Source organism: Impatiens glandulifera, chromosome 3, assembly GCF_907164915.1.
Source record: "Impatiens glandulifera chromosome 3, dImpGla2.1, whole genome shotgun sequence".
NCBI classification, from domain to species: Eukaryota; Viridiplantae; Streptophyta; class Magnoliopsida; order Ericales; family Balsaminaceae; genus Impatiens; species Impatiens glandulifera.
The window spans coordinates 49,167,041-49,186,592 of NC_061864.1; the positions used below are offsets into that span (position 1 = coordinate 49,167,041).

General features: G+C 28.1%; 1 pseudogene; it reads left to right on the forward strand.

Moving 5' to 3' along the window:
* Positions 1-16,734: 16,734 nt before the first annotated feature.
* LOC124930319 lies at positions 16,735-19,328 on the forward strand (annotated as a pseudogene).
* Positions 19,329-19,552: the final 224 nt, after the last annotated feature.

A 19,552-nucleotide genomic window follows, 5' to 3' on the forward strand; every position in this document is an offset into this window, starting at 1 on the left:
CCAACTCACCGGTTGGACGAGAAATCTGGCATCCCGGGTTAACCCAACGAGTTTATCTTATTTAAAAAAAAAATTATTTCTTTTCTTTCTCACTTATCACTCTCTCAGTTCCCCTCTCCCATTTTTTTGTTCCATTGAGTTTACCTATTTATAGTTCCATGTTGGTAGATTACCGATTTCTAGGTTTAGACACCGAGAATGACAAACTCGTTCATTCACCTTAAGCTCCACCTCCTATCCGAACCAGGTGATTATGATTTTACTAGACTAAAAAAACGATTTAAAGTGGTATTATAAGTTATAACTTAAACCTAGTTTCTACTCTAGATAAAATCATAGTTATCCAAAAATTGGAAGTTTTAGTTTGATTTGAAGTATTATCTCTCGTATAATACAGTTAAGTCTCTTTTATTTCAACTTTTTTAAATTATTGTTAACATTTTCTTGTCAAAATTTGGCTTATTTCTAGGTTCATACTTTATATAGTTGATGACAGTATTTTTGATATTATTTTGAAGTTCATACTTCATATATGATTATTAAGTCTCTAAATTATTTTTTATGTGCAATTTGAACATGAATTCAGTTGGAGAATCACCAACTGAGGCCACACCAAATTCTTTAAGTGTACAATCTCAAACTTCAAACTTCTGTAGGAGGAAAAAATGATTATTATTTTGATTTTTGATATCTATTTTGACTATTATTGTATAAATTTTTGTTATTTTATATTATTTTATTAATATATGAAATTAACTGGTTGAACTAGTAACATAATGATTCATTCCTTTCTCATGATGACTTGTTCTTGTTTCAAATCTATGATATAAAGTATAAAATTAGGTAGTGAAAAAAAAAGTGTCTACATATATTTATACTTATCATTTTTGTGTGGACTATAGTCGTTAAAGATCCTTCTCAATATCATTTTTTTTTATTTTCAACTTTTTTTTCATATTATATTTTTATTGTTGTGATTAAATATTTTTTATTTAATTTGTATATAACAGCTAAAATTAATATGAATTATTATTTATTTATTGAGTTGAATTGTTAGTTCTTAAATATTTACAAATAAAATATCCAATAATTATTTTGTATAGATATCTTTTCACAATTAACAATAATTGTGATAATATAAGCAAACTAATTTTCTCATTTGTGCATGCAGCATATTCTTGATTTCTTGTATAGTAAAAATAAAGAGATAGGGTGTTAGAGAAATATAACAAATAAAATCACACACCAGTAATACCATATTCCGAATTCAATTATTTCTTATTGTTTGGAGGGATACCGTATTTTTGTTTATATAGAGCTAAATAACCTTTTGTATATCTATAATAAATATTATAATATTTATTTACAAATATTAAAATATAATTTATAAATAATTAATCTTTTTATTAAAATTTATAACTTCACTAAAAAAATATAATCACATTAATCAGCTATTAATTATTTTTATTTCTTAATAACATATACATAATTTATTTATTTTTTATAAAAGAAAATTAATAAAATAATTGTAAAATAAATGTATTTAACATATACAATAAAAATGAGTGAAAATAAATAAATGTAAACAAATAAATAAAATTGTAAATAAAATATGAGGGAATTTTGGAACTTATAATATTATTAATTTTTTTTGTTTTATTTTAAACATATGAATGCTGGTTTAAGGTGTAGATAAAAGTGATAATTTTTAATTAAAATAATTTAGATGACAAATATTTTCTCAACCATATATATATATATATTTTAATTTTATCCATTTGATAAAACATGCTGTAAAATTAGCCAATTATTAAAATAATGTTGTTTAACTAAAATAAAAACATGAACATATATTCTTAAAAAATAAAATCGTAGTATACAAATATTCAATTTAAATATCTTTTCCTGAAACAATTATTATTAATTTACCGTCAATAATGACCTCTTATACTCATTTTTTTTAGTATTTTGTATCAACAAACTTGTCATTATTTCATCATATATAATTATTAGTCTCTCATAAATTTTTTATAATTTCTCTAAATTTTAGTTTAAAAATATTCTAACATTGATTTTTAATGTGAATTATAAAGACTATACAACTATTTGAAATTAATTAATTATTTATATTTATAATTTTGTTTATAAATATATATTAATTTATATAACTCTATTAACCTTTATAATAACTCACTTATATAAAAATTCAAAAGGATGACATAAACGCACTTATGATTAATAATTAAACATTAATTATAAGATATAATAGATTTGAAATTAAATATTATTATTTAGTATATATTTTTAATTTAAAGACTACTTATTAATTATTAATTATTAATTATTAATTATTAATTATTTTTTTATATATTTAAAAAAATCAAAAAAGAATAGGATTGTTTAGAAACAAGTAATTATTTAAACTCTACTGATTTTCCTAAACAAATCTTAAAAAATATTATAATAATATTATTATGAATGATAAACATCGAACGGCTACGATCATTTAAAATTCGACGATTTCTCTCTAACTTGATAGTTCAACAAAGAATAATTGAGATGGTAACATAAATATGTAGGTATATATGTCATATCAGCCTCATCAATCCAAACTTCTCAACAATTACCCAAAGACTTAAACATCACCCAATGAATCTCAGTAATACTCTACAAAAGACTCCAAATACTAGTCACCATTCGAAAATGCAAAAATAAGTGAGTTGTCAATTCAATCTATTCGTGACACATACGACAACGACTAGCCAAAATACAACATTTTTTTTCATGCACATATCATCTGTTAAAATTCCACCATGAATAACGCTTAATCCAATAAACGAGAACTTATATGGAATCTTTGAATCCCAAAGTTTTTCCCAACAAAAATTATATGGGATAATTTTAGCGAACAACTTGTAGCAATGCCCACATAGAAACTATCCATATCTTGTCAATGCATAATGTCTTGTTCAGATGATCAAACATGTCAAACCAAAAATAAAACTCTATTATGGGATAAAATCTCCATAATATTTAATCTCCTTTTATATATAATTTGGCTAACGAAACCATTAAACCAATGATCAAAATGTCCTTAACTATGACATTTCTACATATATCAATGAAAGAAAGCTCAGGGTACGTCTTAGCTAAACTTTTGATACTACACCAAATGTCGTCCCAAAATCTAATCGAGAACCATCTCCACAATGAATCTAGACTGTTCACGAAAACTTTTCCACATAGAATAAACTCACCTCCAAATACTACACTCACTGGATAATTAGAAATTTTGGTGCCCAAAGACTATTCGACTCTATTGCAAATCTACTACACCATTTTGATAGAATAAGTTTATTAAAAGTAATAAGATCTCGAATATCTAGACATCCTCGATCTTTAAAACATTTAACCTTATCCCAACTGACTAGATGACAAAATAATGAGTTAGAAGATCCCCATAGAAATTTACACATTATTCTCTCTATTTTTACCGCCACCTTCTTAGGGAGAATGATTAACGGCATCACATATGTGAGCATATATGACAACATACTCTTAACGAGGATTAACCCCCTTCGAGATTATTTTTATTTGTTACAAAATACTATTACATAAAAATATTATTTAGACAATATAAAAAAATAAAAAATAAAAATGATCAAACAAAAGCCATAAACTCACTACAAAAGGAAAAACTCGGATGTTATTGAGTGAATCATAAACTATGTAAACATGTGAAGGATAGCCCCAACTAATAATATAAACTTTTTTTTAAATGGGTCATTAAAACAACTAATATAAACTTAATGAAGCTAGGTTGATATGTTTTTTTTTTTCATTTTATCTATTTAAAAAGAAATCTCTTTATTATATTATTATTTTATTATTATTTTATAATAAAATTACTAATTTTATTGACTAAAATACTAACGTATCTGTATTTTAGTTTTATTATATTTAAATTTTAAATAAAAAATATTTAGTAATCAAACCAATTAAAAATTAAAATAACTATTAAACAATATATTTTTTAATAAAATCCCAAGAGATCCTCAAATAATCAAGATCAAACAAGCTCTTGTTATAAAAGGTTCATATATTTCTTTTTCTTTTAATTAAAGTCTACCAAAATATACCTAAACTGCATATCTTACAGTTCAAATATTTAATTTTTTACTTCAAATATTAAACATCTCAAATTTTATTCTCACTCAAGTTATAATTTAATTGAAAGATCAATGATAATGAAAGATGGAATAGATAAAAAATACATAAATTCAGTTCACAAAGTATATATTAAGCAGGGACAACCCTGGATTAAGTCGACAAACCTGGGTTAGGGCAAATCATTCTTTAGGGTAGCCCATTTAATAAAATAAAGAAGACATTTAGAGTATTTTTGGGGTATCATTGATTTTATTCTCAACAAAACTTATTTTATTTAATTATTTTCTTAGCCGTCAAAATTCACCTTATTTTTAGCTGGGTCAGCCCAAAACTCGGGACATACTCTTATATTAAGAGCTGAGTGAGTCTCCAAAATTCCATAAAGAACTTGCAAAACCTGTGTACGTATATATAATAATTAAAACATTATATATGTTTTGTACCATAAAACCAACAACAGTTTTTTTTATATCAAAATAAAATAGTAATAGTGGTAATAACAAGTTTTAATTATTTAAAAGATTATTTGAAAAACAATATTCTAATAATGTGCAAACACTTTGCGTAAAAGTGAAATGTGGAATATAAATATGAATGATCATCAATGTACACAATGGTAGAATAGTACTTTGAAATATTATTCTATCTTGTCTTTCACTCTTTAATTAGCCCCCCTCTGATATATTAATTATTAATTAGTTTATAAAGCTTTTCACAATTCAATTTAATTGGTGATCAGAGGCATTCATAGCCTTTTGTAGCTAGTCTAATTTAGTTTATTCCAATATAAACACATTATTGTAATTATGTTTGATTTAACCGAGTAAATATTTAGTTGCATTACCATCTAAAAAATGTTCTCTCTCATTGGAATACTCATTGAGATTAGAGAATAGTTTGAGATAACTATAAAATAAGGTTTCTAAAAAAAAATACATTTAAATTAGTTTTTTTTGGCTTATTGGAAAAGTTAGCATTTTGTTTTGAAGGATAACCATTGTTGTATAAAGGTTTCTTGTCTCTCTTTATAAGATCCTTAGGGTTAGACCTATGATATATGCTTCCACCCATGTGCTATGTCGAGGAATTGATTGTTCTTATAATATGACCCCCACCAAACATTAAATAAATAAAAGAAAACGAAGGAGATTTACTAAGAACTATAAAAAAGATTATTAATTAAATTCATGACAATTCTTATTATTCGGATCACAACTCTTATGTTAAAATACGCTATTAATGTTAGATTAATCTAAAATAACACAATAACACAATACATGTGTAATAATACAAAACAAACTACGTATAATTAATGAGATTAAAGTTATCGAAAACAATTGAAAATAAAAATAAATAAACCCGTTAATTTGAGTGTATTTATCTGCAACCTCAATTTACAAAATTAATACTATAAATTTGTTATAATGATACACCTGCATTATAAGGTTGAATATGTCAATAATAAAAATAAAAAGCTAATATCACAAACATTTTCAACATCAAATAATAGACCAGAGTAGTTTACAATATTCTAAAATAAGAAAATATAAAACTCATAAACTTTTATGTCCCTTTCTTAATTATGTTTCCCAAACACGATAATTTTCATAAATAAAAAATAAAAATGTTATTATTTAAGATTATAACATGACTTATATGACGTTGTAAATCAATATTTATATTTATACTTTTTAATTTAGATCTACTAGGTTAAAAAATAAAAAATTTGTTATTTAATAATATAACCTACTTACAAGTTCTTATCAACCAATGCTTCTATTTTGAATTTTAATTTTGATTTAACATGTTTGTTTGTAAATGAAATAACAAGATTTTGAAAAGAAATTAAATACAATTACAGAATAACACTCCACACTTTATTTAATTTTATAATTTTTCAAATAATTATATACATATAATTATCTGCCTACGCATTAATTGAGATTTTTTTTATAATCTCAACAGAACACTCTCAAATTCGCACTTATATATACATCATTTTCGATTATATTATTATAAATCTTTCAACTTGCACATGTTTGAATTCAAACTCTAGTATCCAGCGATCAATATTAACATTTTAATTATTATATCATTTATGTTTATTTTTTCTAAATTACATTTATAATATTGTGTTTAAGTTTCAGATTAATCCATATATATATTAACTCACAAATAACCATACACATTTAAACTCACTTTGAAAATCCAAATCAATATGATGTTGAAATTTATGGGTCACTATTATAATAAGTAATTGTGTAAATGCCATCTTTTAATTAAGTAAAAATAATATGATCTAATGTGAAATCAAGTTTATAGGCTTATGAGTGTATTTTTCATGAATATAAAGTAAGGATACCTAAGTGAACTTTCTAATTTTATGAAGGACTAAATTAAAAATGTTCAAACATAAATAACTAACATTATGGTTATTTTGTAACGGTATGGTCCCCAATTCATGTACGATTCATTTTTCTCTTTGCGTCTCCATCAACAGAGAGAGAAAACAAATTTGACGTATTCATCAATTGGAAGATCCATTCCACTTCTAAAGGAAGAAAAGATTAAAGCATCTTTCAAATATAAGAAAAGAGATGATGAGTACACGCTTCCGCTAATTTTCGTAGTATTATTTTCTCATATATATTATCCTAATTTAATTATGTGAGATATTTATATGGGGAAAGATATATATGCATATTTAATTATGTGAGAAATTATATGGATATAGATATAATATATAGATTTAATTATGTGATAAATTATATCGGTGTAGATAACATATTCAAATTTAATTATTTGAGAAAATTATATCGGATAGATATATACAGATTTATATGCATCAAATTATAGAATTATATGCGTGTAATTTATATTTATATGCATGGAATTTATATTTATATGCATTCAATTAATATGCATGGAATTTATATACTATATGCATTCAATTGATAATAAAAGCATGTTATTAGGAATATATATATATATATATATATATATATATATATATATATATATATATATATATATATATTAATTTGAGATAATTTTAAATAAATTTGATGTAAAATTTAAAAATTTATGGTTATACAGAGGAATTGTTTGTTGATAAAATTTAGGGATATTAATATTCTCTTAAGTCGAAATTATCTATTAATATTAATGATTGATATAATATATAATATAAATTTAAGAGAGAATTGATGAATATATAATTATATATATAAGAGGAGTGATAGAGTGAGAGACTTTAGTGAGGGAATTTGGTGAGGGAATGACGTGGCATCACATTCATTGGTTGGAAAATGTAAAAGTAAGAGGAAAGAGAGAAAAGAGAGAAATTATTTGATTTTTTCAGCGAATAAAATTATGCCACGTCATTCCCTCACCAAATTCCCTCACCAAATTCCCTCACCAAATTCCCTCACCAAATTCCCTCACCTAATCATTTCTCATAATCTCTATATATAATTTATTATGTATAATTTTATTTTATTTCACAATAAAATTAAATAAAATTACATGTCATTTATCAAAACAAAATTATATGTTTATTTAGAAAATTATATATTATTGATTTGAGTTATATATAATAATATATATAACATTTAAATTCAAAATTAATGATATTATAGTTCATTAATTGAATTGTATTTATTGATACAAATAATCACTAAAGTGACAATGTTTGTTGAAATTGATTCAATAAAATTTTGAATGTAAGTATTGTGTAATTCATGTGATTATATTATTTGATCCAAAGATTGATAATCAATTGACTGAATTACATAAACATTTGACATGTAATAATTATAAAGTCATATTTATGTGAATAATTAATCTATCCAAAGATATATTTTATTATTTGACATGTCTTATTATAATAAATGTTTGATCATTACAACAAAATACTATTAGCAATTAATATTACTATCCAAAGACTTGATATTAATGTTGTGTTAAGTATTTTGAGATGAGATAAATCATAATTTGAATTTAATTGTTACTTAATATTATAGTCATGAGCATGTTATTAATGTAATTTATTATTATTTTTTATTTATGAGTACAACTGTTGCTACTGTATCTGCTAATTCTAATTCGATTCCGATCCTTAATGAAAGTAATTTTAAGGATTGGAAAGAGAGCATTCTTACTGTTCTCGGGTGCATGGATATCGACTTTTTGTTTAGAATGGATGAACCCACTCCTATTACGGATGATAGTAACTCTCATGATAATAGAATATATGAGAAGTGAGAACGTTCTAATCGTTTGAGTCTTATGATCATAAAGCATGGCATACCTGAGGCTTTTAGGGGTGTAGTATTTGATGAGATAACCAATGCCAAAGATTTCCTTGCCAAAATCGAAAAGTACTTTGAGAAAAGTGATAAATCCGAAACTAGCACTCTTTTAAAGAGACTAATTTCAATGAAGTTTAAATGTAAGGAAAACATAAGGGTGTACATCATGGAGATGTCTAATGTTGCTTATAAGTTGAAAGCACTCAAACTCGAGATGTCTGAAGACTTACTCGTGCACTTGGTGCTTATATCTCTTCCTGTTCAATTCAGTCAATTTCAGGTCAGTTATAACTGTCAAAGGGAGAAATGGTCTCTTAATGAGCTCATTTCATTTTGTGTACAAGAGGAGGAGATATTGAAGCAAAACAAGACTGAAAGTGCTCATTTGGCAAGCACCTATAAAAAAAGGGGTATAAAGAGGAAAAATGAGGCTGCTAAGGATAAATTTCCAGCACAAAAGAAACGAACTCAAGCTCAATCTCAAGTTAAAATTGATAAGAGTTGTTTCTTTTGTAAGAAGGGTGGACATCAAAAGAAAGAATGTCCTAAGTACCATATTTGGCGTGCTAAGAAAGGTACATTTCATAATTTAGTTTGTTCTGAAGTTAATTTAGCTTCAGTACCAAGAAACACTTGGTGATTAGACTTTGGTGCTACTTCTAATATAAGTGTTTCATTGCAGGGTTGCCTGAATTACCGAAGACCAATTGATACTGAAAGACGCATTTATGTGGGAGATGGGAAATCGGTAGAAGTGGAAGCAATAAGGCATTTTAGATTGTTATTAAGTACTAGTTACTATTTGGATTTAATGGATACTTTTGTTGTACCGTCATTTAGACGTAATTTGATTTCTGTTGTTTGTATGGACAAATGGAATATCATTGTTCATTTGGAAATGTAAATTTAACTTTATCTATTAATTCTAAAATTGTTGGAACCTGTTCACTTATAGCTTATGATAATCTTTATTTGCTTGAAACGATTGCTTCTTATAATGAAACCGAATGTGGAATCACATGGTACTAAGCGTAAAACAAATAATAAAAGTTCAAGTTCGTTATGCACAAGCGATTAGGACATATCTCTAGAAATAGAGTTGAAAGACTTGTTTCTGAAGGAATTTTGGATAAAATTGATTTTTCAGACTTTAATGTATGTATTGAATGCATTAAAGGAAAATAGACTAAAAGAAAGAAATTATGTTCAATAAGGGCAATTGACGTTTTAGAGTTGATACATACAGACATTTATGGGCCATTCCTACGTCTTCTTGGAATGGTCAACAATACTTTGTATCATTTATAGATGACTAATCAAGATATGAATACATATTTCTAATACATTAAAAATCACAAGTATTGGATGTGTTCAAATCATTTAAAGTTGAAGTTGAAAACCAACTCAATAAAAGAATAAAGAAAGTCAAATCTGACAGTGGTGGTAAATATTACGGTAGATATGACGGTTCAGGTGAACAACATCCAAGACCTTTTTCCAGATACCTAGAGGAGTGTGGGATTGACCCACAATACACCATGTATGGTTCACCGAGAATGAATGGTGTGGCTGAAAGACGTAATCTCACTCTTAAGGACATGGTAAGGAGTATTATTAGTCGTTCGACTTTACTAGAATCCCTATAGGGAGAGGCACTAAAGACTGCAACCTACATTTTAAATATAGTACCAAGTAAAGCAAGTAAAGAAACTGCTAAAACACCTTATGAGCTTTAGACTAGTCGTAAACCTAATTTAAAGCATTTTCATGTTTGGGGATGTCCTATTGAGGCAAGGCCTTATAGGCCGAATGAAAGAAAATTTGATCCCAAAATAGTTAGCAGTTATTTTATTGGGTACTCTAAACGATCAAGGGGATATAAATTTTATGATCCCAAGTTAAAAACAATTTTTGAGACGGGAACTGCAATATTTTTTGAGGATATTGAGTTTGATGGGAGAAATAACTTTGTCTTTGAAGATAATTTGGACTCAACAATTTCTATTGAGGAAGACTTGATTCATATCCCAAATGATTTTGACATTGATATGGATTTTATTCCTATTGATGATCAAGTTCAAAATCAAGAGAAACAAGAAATTGTTGAACAAACTCATGAAGAACAAACTCAACAACCTCAAGATCAAGTGCTTTTAAGACGATCCACTAGAGAAAGGAGAACTTCTATATCAAATGATTATATAGTTTTTCTTCAAGAAAATGAGGATAGTAGTAGTATAATGGAAGATGACCCTATCAGCTTCCAACATGCTATGAAGGATACTAATTCTGAAAAGTGGATTTGTGCAATGAACGAAGAGTATAAATCTATGCAAGACAATAAAGGTTGAGAACTTGTCACGTTACTAGAAGGAAAAAACATATTAGTTGTAAATTGATTTTTAAAACCAAACGGGATTCAAAGGGTAATGTTGACAAATATAAGGCTCGTCTTGTAGCAAAAGGTTATTCTCAGAAGGAAGGGATTGACTTTAAAGAGACATTTTCTCCAGTTTCATATAAGGACTCTTTTAGGACAATCATGGCATTCGTTGCAAAGTTTGATATGGAGCTTCACCAAATGGATGTCAAGACAATGGTTCTTAATGGAGACATTGAAGAAACAATTTATATGGTGCAACCAAAAAACTTTGTGTCGGAAGACTCAAAGCATATGGTATGTAAATTGAGAAAATCCATTGGGCTTAAACAAGCTTCTCGTCAATTGTATCAAAAAATTTCATCCAATTATTATCTCATTTGGTTTCTAGGTAAATGTCGTCGATGAATGTGTGTATTAAAAATTTGTTGGGAGTAAACATATTTTTTGATTTTGTATGTTGATGACATACTATTTGCCACAAATGATTTAACCATATTGTATGAAACTAAGAGTTTTTTATCAAAAAAATTTGAGATGAAAGATCTTAGCGAAGCTTTTTTTGTATTAATAATCCAAATACATCGAGATCGTTCTCGAGGTATTCTTGGGTTATCTCAAAGAAACTATATTGATACAGTGCTTAAAAGGTTTGGGATGTTTGATAGTAAACCTTTAAATACCATTGTCGCTAAAGGAGACAAATTTAGTCTCAATCAATGCCCAAAAGGAAATCTTCAAATTGAAGAAATGAAATCAATTCCCTATGCTTCGGTTATTGGGAGTTTGATGTATGCTCAAGTATGTACGCGTCTTGATATTGCGTATATTGTTGGAGTTTTAGGCATATATCTTAGTAACTCGGGATTAGATAATTAGAAAGCAGCCAAACGGGTTATGAGATACTTAAAGAAAACAAGAGATTGCATGCTCATATATCTGAGGTCAAATAAGTTTGAGATCATTGGGTATCCTGATTCTGATTTTGCGGGATGCCAAGATAGTAGAAGATCAACTTCAGGCTATGTTTATCTGTTAGTTGGAGGAGCAATATCCTGGAAGAGTGCTAAACAAACTCTTGTAGCTTCTTCTACCATGACAGCTGAATTCATAGCATGTTATGAGGCATCAAATCATGGTTTATGGCTAAGAAATTTTGTGACAGGGCTGCATATTATGGAAGGAATTAAAAGACCACTAAAATTGTACTATGACAACAAATCGGTCGTATTATATTCCAATAACAACATGAGTACAACAAAGTCAAAATTTATTGACATTAAATTCCTTGTTGTTAAAGAAAGGGTACACAATAGACAATTAAGCATTGAACATATAGGAACAAACTCCATGTTAGCAGATCCTCTTATAAAAGGCTTGATAACCAAGGTCTTTCATGAGCACACTGCTCACATGGGTATTTTAGTATTTGAGGATCTTTAGTTTAAGTGAGAGTTTATATTACATTGTTGTTCTATGACTTTAAAGTATTTGTGTATACACTTATATTTTTTTTCCAGTTATGATAATTTTTAAAGATATTTTGTGCAATAATGTTAAAATTTTGATCTCACTTAAGTAGGACTAATTGAAAATTGACATGAAAAGATCAACGTGCATGGAATTTTCATTCCTCACATTCATGATATAATTTGTCAGTTAATTGTATTGATTTATGTGATCATTATTGGGTATAGTTGTGAATAAATATAACGACGAGCTCTTTGGTCCTACATTGATATTGTTAATTGATAAAATTGTTTATATAACATATGAATGAGATGACACAAAACTTCGGGCGCATTATGATTGTTACATTTATTTTTGTAATACGTGACCCAGTGGGAGATTGTTGAAATGTATGGGTCAATATTATAATAAATAATTGTGCAAATATCATATTTTAATTAAGCCAAAATAATATTATCTAATGTGAAATCAAGTTTATAGACTTTTGGGTGTATTTATATGAATATAAAGTGAGGATACCTAAGTGAACTTTCTAATTTAATGAAGGGGCTAAATTAGAAATGTTCAAACCAAAATAACTAACATTATGGTTATTTTGTAACAGTATGGTCCCCAATTAATGTACGATTCATTTTTCTCTTTGCGTCCCCATCAATAGAGAGAGAGAAATTTTTTTTTGAGGTACTCATCAATTGGAAGATCCATTCCACTTCTAAAGGATGATAAGATTAAAGAATATTTCAAATATAAGGAAAGAGATGATGAGTATAGGTACGCTTCCGCTAATCGTTAATCGTAGTATTATTTTCTCATATATATTATTAAGATTTAATTCAGATAAATCTAACATATGATCGCAACCTAGTGACACCTAAATAACCATTGTAATATATATAATAAATAAGCACACAAAATTAAAAGAAAAGTAATAGGAAATAAATAAAATGAAGCTTGCATCAACATTTTAATAGAAATGTCAATAATGATTATCTATATATATAATGATGCTTAATTAATTTTTAAAGTGTCCGGATTGCCGAGTCGAGAGCGCTGATTAATTTAGATATTTATGTGAGAGTAATGGATACTTGGGTCGGATTGTGGGTTGACCCGCCTAAAAATATAAAACGGTTAAAAATAAAAATAAAAATAAAAATAAAAATAAAAATGTTATTTTTTATGTTTTAAACTTGCAACCTAACAAAATAAGTACAACCCTTTAACCAACTAGGATAACAACACTTTATATTTAAGATTCAACACTAAATTTGATGAACGCGAGACATTTAACAATAAAAGGTCAAGTTTTTAACTAACTAACATATATATATATATATATAAATATATATATATAATGATGCTTAATTATTAAAGTGTCCGGATTGCTGGGTCGAGAGCTGATTAATTTGGATATTTATGTGAGAGTAAATGGATACTTGGGTCGAATTGTGGGTTGACTCGCCCATAAACATAAAATGGTTCATTATTTTTTTAAAATGCTATTTGTATGTTAAGAACTTGCAACCTAACAAAACAAGTACAACTCTTTAACCAACTAGGCTAACAACATTTTAGATTTAAGATTCAACATCAAATTTGATTAACGCGAGACATCTTAACAATAAAAGTTCAAATTTTTAACTAACTAATCCACATATATATATATATATATATAATGATGTTTAATTTTTAAAGTGTCCTGATTGCTGGGTCGAGAGCTGTAATTAATTTGAATATTTATGTGAGAGTAAATAGTTACTTGAGTCGGATTTTGGGTTAACCCGCCCATAAACATAAAACGATTAAAAATAAAATTAAAAATGTTATTTGTATGTTTTGAACTTGCAACCTAACAAAACAAATACAACCTTTTAACCAACTAAACTAACAACACTTTATATTTAAGATTCAACACAAAATTTGATGAACGCGAGACATTTTAACAATAAAAGTTCAAAATTTTAACTAACTAATATATATATATATATATATATATATAATGATGCTTAATTTTTAAAGTGTCCTGGTTGCCGGGTCGAGAGTTGTGATTAATTTGGATATTTATGTGAGAATAAATGAATACTTGGGTCGGATTGTGGGTTGACCCGCCCATAATCATAAAACGGTTAAAAATAAAATAAAAAATGTTATTTGTATGTTTCGAACTTGCAACCTAACAAAACAAGTACAACCCTTTAACCAACTAGGCTAACAACACTTTATATTTAGGATTCAACAACAAATTTGATGAACACGAGACATTTTAACAATAAAAGTTCAAATTTTTAACTAACTAATCTATATATATATATATATATATAATGATGCTTAAATTTTAAAGTGTTTGGATTGCCGGATTGAGAGCTGTGGTTAATTTGGATATTTATGTGAGAGTAAATGGATATTTGCGTTGGATTATGGGTTAATCCGTCTTTAAAATTAAAATAGATAAAAATAAAATTAAACATACTATTTGTATGTTTAGAACTTGCAACATAACAAAACAAGTACAACCTTTAATCAAGTGTGATTGAAATGTGGTTTGCCGAGAGATAATAGATCGGTATCATTTGAAAGTGGTTAAACAAATTTAAATCAAATATTTTATTGACCAACGTGTGAGATCACGATGCTAATTATTAAAAAAATATGAATCAAATATTTGATTGATAAAGTGAAAGTGTAAAGTCACGAGATAAGAGATTTATTCGGAAAAAATATGTGATGAAACATGTGAGAAAATAAGTTGTTTTATCGAAGTTAATATCCAAATTTATTTTTACTCTCATATGCATCGTACGAAAATTTTCCTTGTTTATCTAAATACACAATTTTATTTTATAGGAAACAAAATTATAAGAAAATCTCCCACATTTAAATTTTTATAATTTCTAATATAGCTATCTCCTTCAATCAAATACGCCCTTCAATTAAATATGCATTGACATATCTCACATATGATTCGAATTATTATTAAACACTACTTTGTGATTGTTAAATTATACTCATAATTTTTTTTGGAATAATTATATATTTTATAGGTAAACTTTTAATTCATGGGTTAATCCTTATATTGACACACAAATTATCCATATTTATTTACGTACACACGGATAAAGATAAAAATAAAATAAATTAAAAAAATTATAATAATATTTATTTAATGTTTAAAATTATTAAAATAAAAAATATAACGCTCTAATTCCACATTTTATTCACTTCAATAAAACAAATTATTTTCTCGCATGTTTCATCACATATTTTTTCCGAATAATCTCTAATTTCGTGACTTTACACTTTCACTTTGTCAATTAAATATTTGATTTATATTTTTTAATAATTAACATCGTGACCTCACACTTTGGTCAATTAAATATTTGATTCATATTTCTTTAACCACTTTCAAATGATACCGGTCTATTATCCCTCGAAAAACCACATCTCAATCACATTTGGTTAAAGGTTGTATTTGTTATGTTAGGTTGCAAGTTCGAAACCTACAAATAATATTTTTAAATTTATTTTTAACCGTTTTAAGTTTATGGGCGGGTCAACCCACAATCCGACCCAAGTATCCAATTACTCTCACATAAATATCCAAATTTATTTTTACTCTCATATGCATCGTACGAAAATTTTCCTAATTTATCTAAATACACAATTTTATTTTATAGGAAACAAAATTATAAGAAAATCTCCCACATTTAAATTTTTATAATTTCTAACATAACTATCTCCTTCATCAAATACGCCCTTCAATCAAATATGCAATCAAATATGCATCCACATATTTCACATATGATTTGAATTATTATTAAACACTTTGTGGTTGTTAAATTATACTCGTAATTTATATTTTTTTTGAATAATTATATATTTTATAGGTAAACTTTTAATTCATGGGTTAATCCATATATTGACACACAAATTATCCATATTTATTTACGCATCGTTTTAATATATAATGACATATAAGAACAAAGAGAATTCACTACAACAAAAAAGACTTTTGGCGACGATTAAAAAGACTTTTGTCAACCGTTAAATGCGTCGTCAAAAATATCACCTACACTTATTCTGGGAAATTTGAGGAAATGACCCTAAAGAGGGGGCTAAATGCGTACGGTGCGGGGGGATAATTTTTATAGCGCTGGTGACCCCCAAACTTTTTAATGACCATTATACCCATGCGTGACGCACCCTCCAGATGCGTGACGCACCCTAAACCCTATAAAGTCATAATTTTTTTTCATTTTCGATTCATTTTCTCTCTCATCCACCCCCTTTCTTCCCCGTCTTCTCCGCTCCGCCGTGAACCCTAATGGTGGAGGAGAAGACTTTCTCTTCTTTTTCATCGTCGAAGAACCAATCGTAGAGGCACCGTCGACCATTCCACCATATTCAATGGCCTATAGCTGCGAAGAACTTCCAACTGCGAACTGCGGCTCCAACGACGAACGACGACGGCCGAAGTAAAAATTTCCACTGTATTCGTTTATATTTTGTGTTTATCTCGTTTATATATGATTGTTTGTGTTGATTTCCTTTACAGAACGTCATTGATTCGCCCTGATTCGTTGAATGCAGGTTGATTGGTTGGTTGATTAGATGCGTCACGCAGGATGCGTCACGCAAGATTCAGCTCAAATCCCTTCCAGCAATTCAGGTAACAAACAAATGTTACAGTCCCATCTTGTTATAGAGAAAACAATGATATGATTATCCCATCTCCAAGATTAGAGAGTGAAATCCTTTCATCAACTCATGCCAAGGCATTCTCATATAACGAGCTAAGGAACGCCACCTGAAGGCTTCCAAGGTCACAAGGAGTGGTTGGTATGTTTTTTTTTCTTTTTTTTTCTGGTTGTAATTATTTTGCTTTGTTTTTGACTTCTTCCAAGTATTATTATATACAGACGGAAGCTATAGTATAAACCTTGCTTATACACCTCCAGAGTATCTAAGAAATGGTATTTGTAACCACATTTCTGCTCTTTTCTCCATATTTTAGAATGGTTGCCTTTGTTTGGGTACATACTAGATTGTTGGGAGATCGATCAACAATGTTCATAGTAGATTTCTATATGTTTCCTTCATTATCTTTCAAGTAAATCATTTAGATAAATTATTAAGAATAATAAAAGAATATTCTCATGATCTCTTATTTGGATTGTCTGGAGAAATGATAAGTTGATAAAATTCAGAAAGTGAGCTTTGAGAAATTCACTGCACTTCCATTGAGGAGGGTTTATAGAAAAATTATAAGTTAAAGTATTTTAAAAGCATATTGCAGTTAATCAGCTTCTAGATTAGTGGTGGTTATTAGTAGAAGTTATATTTTGGTTAGAATGGCTATATAGCAGATTGAAATAGTTAACAATCTAATCAATGCAGAAATATATATACAGATTTTCCTCTTCTTCTCAAATATTAACATGAAGTATGGACCTTTATGCTTTTTCAAAATATCTACTTGAGTGTTCTATGAGTGATCGGAGAAAATATAGCTTCACTATTATACATTCCAAGGAGAGACTGCTAGACAATTACTTCAGATTTATCATCAATCAACCGTTAATTCTTCCACTACCAACACATAATGGACTACAGAAATTAGTTGGGTAAATGTGCTTGTATGCAGGAAGGGTTACCCCATAAAGTGTCATGTTTAGCTTTAGAACAGTGCTTCTGGATCTTCTCAGTGGGAAACACATCCCACCAAGTCATGTAAGTACTTCCCCATATTTTTTTAGGTTGTATTAACAGAGTAGTCCATAAAAACAACTTCTAATAATTGCAAACATTGTATCAACTGAAGATGTTACTGTTGTTATTAATATAGCTTCAAAATGTTTGCAGTATGAACCAAGAGAACACAAGAGACCTGGTTGCTACCCTTGCCCCATTGCAGAATAAACCTGATGTGAGTCCATTGTCTTTCTTTCACTCTAGTTTATAATTTGTAGCAATTAATACAATTATATCAATTCCTCCCCCCATTCCATTAATACAATTATATCGATTCCAATTCTACAGTAGTTGGAACTAAGGTCTTCAAAGAATAATTCTTGACTGTAATGCAAATTCATTTATTTAATTCATTTTGCAGTTGAAAGTGTCATATTCACACTAATTATAGTTCATTTTGAAACACTTTATGATCTATATCCAGATCGGGATGAGAAGTCTTTTATATATTGATGATACATTGTTTCATCAGATTCAATCTTATGTGATGCTTGGTATCCCTAAACATGAAGAGGCACCAGCCACCCCTCAACATCCTCTTTCACCAATGGGCGATGCCTGTCATAGAATGGACCTCACAGCCATCCATCAAATCTTGGTAACAACTCACTATAAAGACGACGAATGAACTAATGAGGTATTCTTTTTTGCTAATGCCATTTTGGTGCAAACACAAGCGCTTATTTGTTTATTTGATTTGTTCAAGCTTTCTTTTCAAGAATGGACACAACAGATGAAAGACATGCTGGATGCAAGGAAGCGTGGTGACTTGACATTCCGTGATAAGGATTTTAGAACTGCTATAGATTGTTATTCTCAGGTATATAAAAATAAAACATTTTGGTATGTAATATATGTATGTTTGGTTGTTTATAATTTGATTATGGTTATAAAAATGTTGCAGTTCATAGATGTGGGAACAATGATTTCCCCAACTGTATATGGAAGACGAAGTCTATGTTATCTTATGTGCGAGCAACCTGATGCAGCTCTCCGAGATGCCATGCAAGCCCAGTGTGTCCTCCCCGATTGGTCGACTGCTTTTTACATGCAGGCGGTTGCCCTTGCGAAGCTGGACATGCACAAAGATGCAGCCGATATGCTTAACGAAGCTGCTGCCCTAGAAGATAAGAAGCACAAAGGAGGAGGAACTGGCATATGACATTTTTTCTATTTTATTTGATTCTTTTTCTTGTTAATGTTATTGTTGGCTTTGACAGAACAATTGTTGTGTTTATATATATATATATATATATATATATATATATATATATATATATATGCAAATGTATTGTTTTAGGGTGACATGCAATTATTACAGAAAAAACACAAAAAGGGGAATTAGGAAACATAAAATTCAGTTTTTCCATAAATAAAGAGGCTCATGAACTCTTCACCATCAACAGTTTCTTTCTCTATGAGAAGTTGAGCAAGCTTATGGAGAATGTCAATTTGGCTTGTGATTATTTGTGTT